We start from the raw sequence: 8676 nt of genomic DNA, 5'->3' as shown, positions 1-8676 counted from the left end.
TATACATACACACACACACATATATATAGACACACATATACATACACACACACACACCTGGAGAACCGGGTTTGATTACACACACACACACACACACATACATACATACATACATAGGGAAAAATATGCATATAATTCATATAAGGGCGGGCGCAATGTTTTCCTTTTGCCCCCCTTCCAAGAAACATGTAGGTCGGTCCCTGCGTCCCAGCGGACAACAGCAGCCGGAGCCCGAGCCCGGGAGGCCTGGCTGCTGGCCCGCTCTGCTGCAACCGGGTCCCCTCGACCCAGGCCCGGCGGCGGAAGAGCCCAGCCCAGCCCGGGCGTGGGCAGCGGCAGCGGCAGCGGCGGGCGGCCCGGGAACAGCCGCGGGCGAGGAGGGCGCCCGCCGGCCGCACGTAGCGCACGGGGCCGGGATGCGCGGGCCACGGGCGCCCTCTAGCGGTCGCCGGCGCGCAGTGCCGGCCGGTGCCCGGCGAAAGAGCCGCCCAAGCCCGGCGTTTGGGGGTGGAGATCCGGGCGGGCTCCGTCGCTTGTCCCAGCTGCCCTGCTCGTCCCCATCGCGTGTCTGCCTGGGCGCCCTGGGTTCGGGGCGCAGTCGCTGCCCCTCGTGCCACGGGCAAAGCAGCAAGAGGAGAGTTGGGACGTATACCCCGTTTCCCTCTCCTGTACGGGATCTCCAAGCGGCTGACCAGCGCCTTTCCCTTCCTCTCCCCACAACAGATCCCTTGGGGGGCAGAGAGAGTTCTGGGAGCAGTAGTGTAGCTCAAGGGGGCAGGGGGTGCGCCACCCACCGGGCACATGCCCCGGGCACAGTTCCCCTGTGGCTCCAGCTGGCCACCAACAAGGTGCTGGAGTGTGGGAGATTTGAACCCAGCTCCCTAGATCCAAGTCCACTGCTCTAATGGAGGAGTGGGGAATTAGACCCAACCTGCAGGGAGGGTGTCCAGTTTTTCTCTTTCCATGTTAAAATGCCCAATGTTTTCTTGGGACTGTCTTGCTGCAACAGCTTGTAAGGATTACTTTCTAAAGAAAGACCCTGGAGAAAAATGTCCTGCTCTTTCAGTCGAGGCTGGGGAAAAGCCAGGCTCACAGTGGTGGGATCCAAAAATTTTAATAACAGGTTACAATGGTGGTGGGACTCAAGATGTGGCATGGCGCCAATGGGGCAGGCCCGAGGGCACAAGAGAGGCGTGGCCAGGCATTCCTGGGGTGGGGCATTCCCTGGGCGGAGCTGTAGCAAGGACACAGCATGCATGTGATCCTTGGGAGAGAAAGCATGAATGCCATGCAGGCGCCAGGCTGCTGCAGCGCACGCCGGTGCACCTCCTGCTGGGCCTAGCTTCCAGTTCTGCGCGCTACTGCTGAGAGGAGGGGCGTAACTAAGGCAAAAATCACGTGGCAAAATCACCAATTAGTAACCCCCTCTCAGCAAACACACAAATAATTAGTAACCTACTCTCAGGAACCTGTGAGAACCGGCTGGATCCCACCTCTGCATGCTCAGGGGCAGGCTAGTGAAACTTTTCTTGGTATGGAGGTAAATGCATATAGCATCCTATAAAGCTTCCATTGAAGAGACAGGGCATTTTTTTCTGTAGGTAGTCAGTGAGTGACTCAAGGTTTATACTATTGCCTATAGCTTGCTGCAGGTAGGATACTGTGTAATTTTGCAATGTTCAATGCAGGGGTGTCCAGTGCTGCCCCTCCAGATGTTCATGGACTACGGTTCCCATCAGCCCCTGGGGTTGATGGGAATTGTAGTCCATTAATATCTGGAGGGCAGAGTTGCACACCCCTAGTTTAATGCTTCAGGTTAATTAATACTTATGCTTCAATGTAGATTTTTGGCTGATTTCCAACTTCTGCTATAGTAATCCCATAGCACTGTTTATCGACTGCCCGGCCTTGTTGATTGAATTTGAGTCCTTCTGCGATCGTCTTGAGTCCCTGTGAGAAAGGTGGACTCTACCTGACATAAATCGATCAGCACCATGGAGAGAAACACCATGACATGCCTCCAAAGACACCAGGCACAGCTGCAGGCAAAAACATACTGAACCACAGTGCTGGATTGAATTGCAGAACCCTCACCTGGAATACTGTGTGCAGTTCTGGGCGCTGCAATTCAAGGAGGATATTGACAAGCTGGAACAGGTCCAGAGGAGGGCAACCAAAATGGTCAAAGATCTGGAATCCATGCCCTACAAGGAGAGACTTAGGGAGCTGGGGATGTTTAGTTTGGTGAAGAGAAGGTTAAGAGGTGACATGATAGCCATGTTGAGATATTTGAAGGGATACTTATCTAGTTTTTTTTTTAATCTTTATTAAATAATATAAGAAAAATGGACAGACTCTCATTTCAGATTAAGGAATTACCAGCGGAGGATTACAAACAAACTTGGATACCTTGGACATTATACCAGTCAAATAATTATAACGTTAAAATCTCTCCAATAGAATATTGAATGTATTTGAATTCTTTTTTTCTTTAGGCTTTAAGGAATTTAGGTTAAAACGAAGAAATATCTGTTAAGTTTTTTGGCTGAGTTATTATACATAGACTGGAATTAGAGTCGTTAATAAACTGAATCACATTTAAGTAACTGAGGGGAAGTCAAGGGGGTAAATACAGGGGAGGGGAAGGAAGACGGGGGGGGATAAGGGGAGGGAAGGAGCAATTGATTATATTAGGAAATTAATAATTGAATTAAATTTAGTAAATAAATGCTCCTTTTTAAGTTATGCATGAATTTAATGCTTGACAATGTGTGATTGTATATGATCAACTGATGAACGTAAATGTATAACCGATTTTCTTATATTATTTAATAAAGATTATTTAAAAAAAAACTAGATAAGATATTTGAAGGGATGTCATGTTGAAGAGGGAGCAAGCTTGCTTTCTGCTGCTCCAGAGACTGGGACCAGGAGTCATGGGTTCAAGGTGCAGGAAAAGATATTCCAGCTAACCATTAGGAAGAACTTCCTGACCGTCAGGGCTGTTCGACAGTGGAATGCGCTGCCTCGGAGTGTGGTGGAGTCTCCTTCTTTGGCGGGTTTTAAACAGAGGCTGAATGGCCATCTGTCAGGAGTGCTTAGTGTGTTCCTGCACGGCAGAGGTCACTGGGCAGATACACCTCTACTGTACCCATGACCATGGTATCATTCTGGACCGCTGATCAGGGCTGGGATTGGAAGGCACCATTCTGTACTATCTGAGACTTCTAAGGAAACAACAACTGGATGGAAAACTCCTGGTGTCCTTTTACCGCTGTGCTATAGAGAGTGTCTTAACCTACTGCATCTGTGTGCAGGGTTCTCCAGTTACTTTGAAAGTGGCAGATGGGAAAGCGAAACAAAGGGAGTGATCACTCCTGCACAGAGGATTATCGGCTGCCCTCTCCCCTCCTGTGGAAGAACTCTAGAAGTCCCAGAGCCCTAAAGAAAGCCCAAAATATTCTGAGAGTCCCGTCTCATCCAGCACACTCTCTTTTTGAACTGTGACCCTCCGGCAGACGATACAGGCCTATCAAAACTAGGACAAAGAGGCTTAGAGACAGCTTCTACTCTAGAGCTGTGGCGATGCTGAACTCCGGGGCTTCGTGTTGGGGCTATGTAGGGAGGGGGTGGAGGAAGGGGAAAGTGAGGATGGGGTATGAGTCTGAAATTGTGTGCATCGAGGAATGCTGCTGTAAATTTTCGTTGTGCATGCACAATGACAAAAAATGCTTATGCTTATGCATGAAGGGCAGTTTTCAAAAGGTGGTGCTGAGGGATGGTTGCTCAGCCCCTTGGCCCCCGTAAGGTTCAACCTGTACCCTTGTGCTCTTGAACATCTACATGAGGGTCATCTTTTTGCTGTTCTACACCTGGGTAACCCTCCTATGGAGGGGTCCAGCCGTCCCGTCCCCCTTTTTGGGGGAGGGTTTTTAAAAATGGGTTTACCGGGTGCCTTTTATCGTGTTAGCCGCTGTTTTGATGGAATTTTAGCAAGTTTTTAATGAATATCTAAATGGTGTTGTATTGTGTTGATGTATGCTGTACACCGCCCGGAGCCCCTTGGGGATAGGGCGGTATACAAATTTAAATAATAAATAAATAAATAAATTTGGAGATGTAGAATACTTGTCACCAATATGTAGGCAACAGCTCCATCTCGAGTTCCTGGCCGATACCAGGGAGAATGTGGAAGAGGCAGAGTTTGGGTTTCAACCCCGCCTTCTCTCCTGTAAGGAGTCTCAAAGCTTCTTACAAATTCTTTTCCCTTCCTCTCCTTGCCAGGTAAGGTGGGGCTGAGAGAGTTCTGAGAGAACTGTGACTGGCCCAAGGTCACCCAGCAGGCTTCATGTGGAGGAGCAGGGAAAGAAATCCAGCACCGGGCATGGGAAGGAGCGGGGAAACCGTGAACCAGCCCGGATCTGGCGTCAGTGTTCAAGTGGATGTGGGCTAATACATTGAAGCTTAATCCAGACAAGGCAGAAGGGCTATGGATGAGCAGAAGGTTTGACTTCGGGTTTAAGGCGTCTCCCACTCCGGATGGGGTTTGCGCTCTGTTTGATGGGACAACTCCTCAGTCTGAACCTAAGCCTGCTGCTGGAGAGAAGGTGGCCACCGTGACCAGGACGTGCCTTTGGGCTAGTTAGCAAACCTGCAGCCCTTCCGAAGCAGAAGAGATCTGGCCGCCCAGCTGCATGCTCCACTTACATCTGAATTAGATTACTGCAGTGTGCTCTGAGTGGGTCTGCCCTTGATAAAGGTTTGGTGGCAGAAAGTGCCATCAAGTCGCAGCCGACATACGATGACTGTTCAAGGGGGGTATCAAGGCAAGGGATGAGAAGAGGAGGCGTTGGGGTTTATACCCCCCCCTTTCTTTCCTGCAAGGAGACTCAAGGTGGCTTACAAGCTCCTTTCCCTTCCTCTCCCCACAACAGACACCTTGCGAGGTAGGTGGTGCTGAGAGAGTCCGGAGAGAACTTCGACTGGCCCAAGGTCACCCAGCAGGAATGTATTAGTGCAGAAACACATCTGGTTCACCAGATAAGCTTCCGCCACTCAGGTGGAGGAGTGGGGAATCAAACCCGGTTCTCCAGGTTAGAATCCACCTGCTCTTCACCACTACACCACGCTGGGCAGAGGTGGTTTGCCATTGCCTGCTGCTGCACCCCTGAATGTCCCTGGTGGTCTGCCGTCCCAGTGCTGACCAGGGTCAACCATACATGTCTTTCATGATCAGATGAAATCAAGCTAGCCTGCAAGCCAGGGCTAAGGCAAACCAGAAGGGGCTGGCCATTTTCTGACTCTGTGTAGCAACCCTGGACTCCCTGGATGGTCTTCCATTGAATCACAAACCAGGGCCCACCCTACTTCGCACCTGAGATCTGAGAAGATCGGGCTAACCAGGACTGTCCGGCCCAGGACCCTAAACCACCAAACCCTCCAGTTTTCCCTCACTTCACTCATCGCCACAGTGAATAAGACAACCCAAACTAGTTCTTCACAAATACATTGTTCTTTCCGCAAACAACTCTCCAGAATATAAGTCTCAGCTCCCTCCATGGCAGGAACCGGGGCAGGGGGTGCATTAGGATATTTCCAATCCAAAAGAATGGCCAACGTGCCATTTAATTTTGGATTGTGTGCATCCAAAACTCAACAGTGAACTTTGGCATTGCTTTGCATCCAACATACTTCCCCTTGTTAGATCTTGGGAAATAAGCATAGTCACCCCTGGTTAGTGGAAGACCACAAAATGATCATGTGTCAGCAGTGTGATGCGGCAGCCAAGAAAGCCAACGTGATTCTGGGCTGTATCAATAGGAATATAGCGTCTAAATCGAGGAATGTAATTGTACCTCTCTATTCTGCATCGGTTAGACCTCACCTGAAATACTGTTTCCGCAATTCAAGAAGGATATTGACAAGCTGGAATGGGTCCAGAGGAAGGCAACAAAAATGGTAAAAAGTCTGGAATCCATGCCCAAGTCTGGAGAGATTTAGGGAGCTGGGGATGTTTAGTTTGGTGAAGAGAAGGTTAAGAGGTGACATGATAGCCATGTTTAGATATTTGAAGGGGTATCATGTTGGTGAGGGAGCAAGCTTGTTTTCTGCTGCTCCAGAGACTGGGACCAGGAGTCATGGGTTCAAGGTGAAGGAAAAGAGATTCCACCTAAACATCGGGAAGAACTTCATAACAATCAGGGCTGTTAAATTAAAGTTAAATTCACTGCCTCAGAGAGTTGTGGAGTCTCCTTCTTTGGAGTTTTTGAAACCAAGGGTGGATGGCCGCCTGTCAGGAGTGCTTTGATTGTGTGTTCCTGCATTGCAGGGGGTTGGACTTGATGGCCCTTGGGGGTCTCTTCCAACTCTATGATTCTATGAAGACCATGTAGAAAGTCCAGGGTTGCTATGCAGAGATAGGCAATGGCAAAGCACATCTGCTTGTTGCTGACCTAGAAGGCCAGGCCAGCCTAGTCTTCTCAGTCCTCAGAAGCTAAGTAGTGTCAGCCCCAGTTAGTACTTCACTCAATCATAAAATTGGAAGAGACCCCCAAGGGCTATCAAGTCCAACCCCCTGCCATGCAGGAACACACAATCAAAGCACTCCTGACAGATGTCCACCCAACCTCTGTTTAAAAACCTCCAAAGAAGAGAAGAGTTTGGATTTATATCCCCCCTTTCTCTCCTGCAGGAGACTCAAAGGGGCTGACCATCTCCTTGCCCTTCCCCCCTCACAACAAACACCCTGTGAGGTAGGTGGGGCTGAGAGAGCTCCGAGAAGCTGTGACTAGCCCAAGGTCACCCAGCTGGCGTGTGTGGGAGTGTACAGGCTAATCTGAATTCCCCAGATAAGCCTCCACAGCTCCAGTGGCAGAGCGGGGAATCAAACCCGGTTCCTCCAGATTAGATACACGAGCTCTTAACCTCTTACGCCACTGCTGCACAAAGAAGGAGACTCCACCACACTCTGAGGCAGCGTAGTCCACTGTCAAACTGCCCTTACCATCAGGAAGTTCTTCCTAATGTTTACGTGGAATCTCTTTTCTCATAGTGTGAATCCATGACTCCTGGTCCTAGTCTCTGGAGCAAAAGAAAACAATCTTGCTCCCTCTTCAACACGACACCCCTTCCAATATTTAAACACGGCTGTCATGTCACCCGTACGCTTCTCTTCTCCAAGCTAACATGCCCAGCTCCCTAAGCCACCGCTTGTAGGGAATGGATTCTAGACCTTTCACTATTTTGGTCACCCTCCTCTGGACCCGCTCCAGCTTGTCAATAACCTTCTAGAATTACGGTGCCCAGAACTGGACACAGTTTTACCATTGCAGCATAGAGTGGTACTATCACATCCCGCAATCTTGACACTTGACACTCCTATTGATGCAGCCCAGAACTGCATTGGCTTTCGTGGCTGCTGCATCACGCTGCTGACTCACGTTGAGTTCATGGTCTAAGACTCCCAGATCCCCTTTCCATCTTATATCTGTGCATTTCATTTTTTCTGCCCAAGTGTAGCATCTTACATTTATCTCTTGGTTGGGACACCACCAAGGAATTCCAGGGTTGCTACGCAAAGGTAAGCCATGGCAAACCAGGGATTTGAGGGACACATGGCACTGGAAGGGGAGGTTGTTCCCCAGAAAGACTGAGGGCAGAATTTTGGGATGTTTTAGATTGTTTTAAGTTTTTAGGATGAGGTTTTATTGTGATTTTACCATTCTTGGAGAAGATTTTGTATGATTTTTTAATTGTAACCTGCCCTGAGACCGTAATAAAGGGTGAGGAATAAACGTAAATAATAAACCATCTCCAAACCATAATAAACCATCTCCAAACATCTCTCGCCTTGAAAATCTGCCAGCAGTCGGCTGTGGCTTGACGTCACTTCCCACCACCACGTGAAGAACCGACTCTGAAGAACAGCTAGACAGTTCTGAAAGTGGGAACATGCAGCATGCCCCCAATTGAGCAAAGCGAAAGAATATGTAGACTGGGGAGCTGTGTGGTTTCCGGGCTGTATGGAGCTGATTAGTCACTGATTCTAGAGTTTTTCAACGCAGCGCTCAGACACGAATCAAAGAACACGAAAGGCACTGCAGACTATTTCAGCCAGAAAAATCAGCAATAGCAGAACACTTGATAAACCAACCTGGACACAGAATATTAGGAGAAGGGCAACGAAGATTGAAGGATTGGAGCACCTTCCTTATGAGGAGAGGCTGCAGCGTTTGGGACTCTTTAGTTTGGAGAGGAGGCGGCTGAGGGGGGATAGGAATGAAGTCTACAAAATTATGCACGGGGTAGAACATGTTGACAGAGAGAAGTTTTCCTCTCTTTCTCACAATACTAGAACCAGGGGGCATTCATTGAAAATGCTGGGGGGAAGAATTAGGACAAATAAAAGGAAACACTTCTTCATGCAACGTGTGATTGGTGTTTGGAATATGCTGCCACAGGAGGTGGTGATGGCCACTAACCTGAATAGCTTTAAAAAGAGCTTGGACAGATTTATGGAGGAGAAGTGATTTATGGCTACCAATCTTGATCCTCCTTGATCTCAGACTGCAAAAGCCTTAGCAGACCAGGTGCTCAGCAGCAGCAGCAGCAGCAGGCCATTGCTTTCACATCCTGCATGTGAGCTCCCAAAGGCACCTGGTGGGCCACTGCGAGTAG

The sequence above is a fragment of the Sphaerodactylus townsendi genome, linkage group LG03, assembly GCF_021028975.2.
Source record: "Sphaerodactylus townsendi isolate TG3544 linkage group LG03, MPM_Stown_v2.3, whole genome shotgun sequence".
Classification (NCBI taxonomy): Eukaryota; Metazoa; Chordata; class Lepidosauria; order Squamata; family Sphaerodactylidae; genus Sphaerodactylus; species Sphaerodactylus townsendi.
This window is presented reverse-complemented; position numbering follows the sequence as displayed.